The sequence below is a fragment of the Hibiscus syriacus genome, unplaced genomic scaffold, assembly GCF_006381635.1.
Source record: "Hibiscus syriacus cultivar Baekdansim isolate YM2019G1 unplaced genomic scaffold, ASM638163v2 tig00112281_pilon, whole genome shotgun sequence".
NCBI lineage: Eukaryota > Viridiplantae > Streptophyta > Magnoliopsida > Malvales > Malvaceae > Hibiscus > Hibiscus syriacus.
In genome coordinates, this window is record NW_024063292.1 from 494,418 (window position 1) to 498,735 (window position 4,318).

The 4,318-nt window shown below is 33.3% G+C and overlaps 1 long non-coding RNA gene across 1 annotated transcript; it reads left to right on the plus strand.

The window, feature by feature from the left end:
* The first annotated feature begins 3,008 nt into the window (after positions 1-3,008).
* On the plus strand, positions 3,009-3,446 carry LOC120177107. The gene is made up of 3 exons (XR_005521376.1): positions 3,009-3,060; positions 3,210-3,322; positions 3,406-3,446. It is a non-coding gene; the product is annotated as an uncharacterized LOC120177107 (long non-coding RNA).
* The last annotated feature ends 872 nt before the right edge of the window (positions 3,447-4,318 follow it).

Below are 4,318 nucleotides of genomic sequence, written 5' to 3' on the forward strand. Positions count from 1 at the left end.
ATATTATAGCCTATATCAGAAGACTGCGCGCATGTATAATATAAGTTTGTATTTTAGTATTCTTTTGAGCAATATGTTGATGTGTGGATATATATATGTAGGTGTTCATAAATTTTCAAGTTATTATATTATTGAGCCATGTTATAGCCTCTTTAATTTATTTAGTATTTATTTTTTTAATCTAACATTTTTTACTTTTTTAGGGACAATTTTAACTAATCAAAGGTAAATAATTTGATTCGAGTATTTAAATTTAAATTTGAATTTTCGCAATTAATAAAACCGACAAATTAAATGGTACCGAAAGGGCAGTTCAAGGGTATTAATCATTCTTTGACTGTAACTGACTCCCGAATCCGACACATTTCTGGTAAAACGCAGATCAGGTAAGATGGTGTTCAATCAGCCTAAATATATTTTTAAAATGATCGATGGTGACTCTAATCCATTTTTTAAGTTGAAGCCCAATTCTAGGCCCACTCGGAAGACGGTCGTGACATAGGGTAATCGACTAGTACCAATTTCGAGGCGTTGTAGGGGAGCTAACTCTTCCCTAGCGTAACCGATTCTCGAACCTGTTTTCTAGGCTTTGCAAACCCAAATTTGGTATTTTGATAATATAAAATGTTTTATTAAAACTAAAATATTGTTTTGATATTCCAATCGCACCATAAAAAATGATTGGTGGCAACTCCTAACATTTCATTTAAAATTCATTTCAAAAACCTCATCGTTGTAACTAGTCGACTTTTCCCCGAAAGGTCTGTTGCGACAATAATCATTGCATTTATTTATCTAAAGTTGTGCGATAAACAATAATTTTATTAACGGAAGATTACCGGGCCTTTAAGATAAAAAGAAAATATAGAAATATTTATAAGTATCGAAATTAAACCTCCGAATAAGGTCAATATACTCATTTTTAATAAATATAAATATAAGAACATTTCCTTTTCTCCCCTCTTGATTGATTTTAAAAGTTATTATTCACTACAGCAAAAATGGTTTTTAGCGGCGGATGTAGCGCCGTTTTTACTGCAAACGCCGGTAATTGTTTACATATAGCGGTGTTTTTGAACAAACGCCGCAAAATACTATATTTTAGTGGCGTTTGTATAAAAACGCCGCTAAAGAATCGAAATGTAGTGACATTTTTATACAAACGCCACTATAAACTAGTATTTTAGTGGCGTTTTTATATGAACGCCGCTATAGACACGTACTTTTGTGGCGTTTTAATACCAAACGCCTCTATAGACTCATACTTTAGTGGCATTTTTACATAAACGCCGCTATAGACACGTACTTTTGTGGCGTTTTAATACCAAACGCCGCTATAGATTCGTACTTTAGTGGCGTTTTTACACAAACGCCGCTATAGACACGTACTTTTGTGGCGTTTTAATACCAAATGCCACTATAGACTCGTTCTTTAGTGGCGTTTTTATACAAACGCCGCTATAGACTCGTACTTTAGTGGCGTTTTAATACCAAACGCCGTAATTGTCATATAACCTAGTGGCATTTACGTAAAAAAACGCTGCTACTGAACACTACTTTAACATATCGAAACAAAACTCTAATTCCATAGATTCAGTCTGGGCATCGAAATACATCTCCCCTCCCTTTTATCTCTTCGCATCCACTCTCATCCTTTGATCCTTCGACCTCCATTGTTCGATCCATTTTCCCCTTACATTCAACCCAAATATCTCCATTCTTTTCATTCCCCTCTTTCATTTCTTCCTTTTCGTTCTGTCTTTTTCAATTTTTTTATTTCAGTAATTCCTTCTAGGATTTTTTTGTGTGATTGATCATGTCGAAGGATCCTTATCTGTGTATGTTTAAAATTTCTATCAAATCTACATTGTTCAGTCGAAAGAATCATGTTTTTCTTCTGCTCTTAGGGTTGTTTTGGTGATTTCTCGATTAAATTGGCTTATTCTAATGCTTGTTCTTGGATTAAGGGAATTAGATTCGGTTGAAATGTGCTGTCTGGATGTATGTGCTATTATTCAGGGAAATAGAATACAATTTTTTTTCTTCTCTTTTAACCTGAAACTCGGGCTTTTCAGAAATATTTTTCAAAAGGTGGAGGCGTCGGTTATAGTCTCTTTTCTATTTTCATATAAAGATATAATCCTTGAAATTCTATGTTATTTCTGAATCTATCTTTCCAAGGTATTTTCTTTTCCTAATTTCTGCAAGCTTAGGGGTTTATTTTGTTTACTAAATGTGAAAGTTCTGCGTATTTTTAAAGGTTTGAAAAATCAAATGGGAGTGAAGGTAGAACACTGATGTCACTGTTTTGGATTGTGATTCGTCGACTAACTGAAATCGAAGAAAGAATGGTATTTTTCTTTTATTATTATGATTAATTTTGATTTGATAATCAGGGATAATTTGATTGTTTACTTTGTTTAAGAATTTGAAGTTGTAATTTGTAGCTCAAACGTCAATTCAAAGCTATACATATCAATATGCAAAGATTTTCCGTATTGGATTTGGTAAATTTGGTTGCGACAAAGAATTGATTTTTCTGTGATTGAAATCTAGAAAACACGGGGTGTTAGTCTACTCTTTATCTATGAATTATTTCTATTTTGAGTAGAATATAATATGTTACCTTCAACATACCAACACAGCTATACTGATCATTGAATCAAAGCCTAGGAAATAAGCAAGAATAACAGAAGCAAAAATCAATAGAGACAGTATCATGTAGTATATTTTATTCTACAAAACACATAAGCAAAAGGGTTTGAATAACTAGAAATTACCGGTTTGACATGAGCGACTGGTGGAGGATTTGTAGTCCTCAATTTCTCAACAGATTGATAATTACCTTCCTAACATTCTTCGTGCATAATCATTAACTTCTCTGCCACCTGTAACAAGTCGTTTTTTTGGTGTACCGGTAGGGGGAAGTTTGAAATTTGAGGTTATTGGCTTATAACTATGACAACAATTCAAGCTGATTCTTAACTCAGTTTTTGTAACACAATTTGTAGGTCAAGGATTTGACGGGAAAACTTCAAGAAATGACAAATTTTTGTATTGGTAAGCATGACATAAAGATTTTGTTAGTTGAGTATTTATCATCTCTTTTAAAAAATTTATTAATAATCTATGTATATCATTTATGATATTGATCTCTAAAAGCCTCCCATTATAATATCGGGAGTTCTCACAGGTTTTCTTATTCGCAGAAATTGACACCGACTCCTTGCTAAAAAATGAGTTGGCAACTCTAGATGAGACTTTGAGAACTGCCAATAATGTTGTTATACTTGCCATAAATGCCATATCAGTTGTCATAAGTGTCAGCATTTCTTTTGCCTTGTTGGGTTGGCTCTGAATTTTATGCCATGCTTATATCATTGGTAAGCTCTGGGAATTCTCCAGGAGATGCAAAGAAAACTCATTGATGCAGTTCGTGATAATATTAAGGTGTTTGGAGTTTCAGAAGTTATAAATGTGAGTTGACCTGACATTGCATTTTGTTCTAGTTACTACCCATGAGTTTATTATTACTCAACCATTTATATTCTGTTCCTAAACTACCTTTTTTCATTATCCTTTGGATCTGCTACTGACACTTTTTTTCTCGACATCGGTTGAAATTTGAGGGACTTAGACATGCATGTTTTCTTGATCCAAAATTATAAGATTTCATTGCTTATCCCTCTTTTGTATTTCCTTAACTTATCTAAGAATACAAACTTGCTCAGATTATTGGGAAGTACAAAGATGTAAAACTTAGATTTGGAGCTGGTTACAGCATCAGAACTTAAATTTCGCAAGCTATGCATGACTGCCCTTTTATTGGTGCAGGGGTAAAGGTATTATTAAGAAAATTTTAATGCAGATGTGACATAAGTTTCATTTGAAATGTTGAGATATATGTGCATGCATGACTTTTTACTTTATGTTGTTTAAGTGCTCCTTCACCCTATTTCCTTGTCGGTTCAAACTTCAAACATAAATGTTTTTCCGATTTACTTTGTATGGGGCAACCTACTCCTTTTATTTGTTGCATGTGTCACATTAAAGTTTTGACCATTTCATTTTTGGACGTAGGAACTCGATGGCATAGTTATATGTGTGTTGCAAGTTCTAATGTTATCAGCGATGACGATTTGCAAGCCTTTTTACGTACATTCCGTCAAACTACAGTACATAAAGGACATTTATATCTATTTCATGATCCTAAGCTGGAGCCCAACCTTCTAGTCACAACAGTTGTTATCTTGGGGTAAGAATTCTAACTTCTAAAAGTAAGATGGCAACCAATACATTATTAAATTTTTTCTTTATG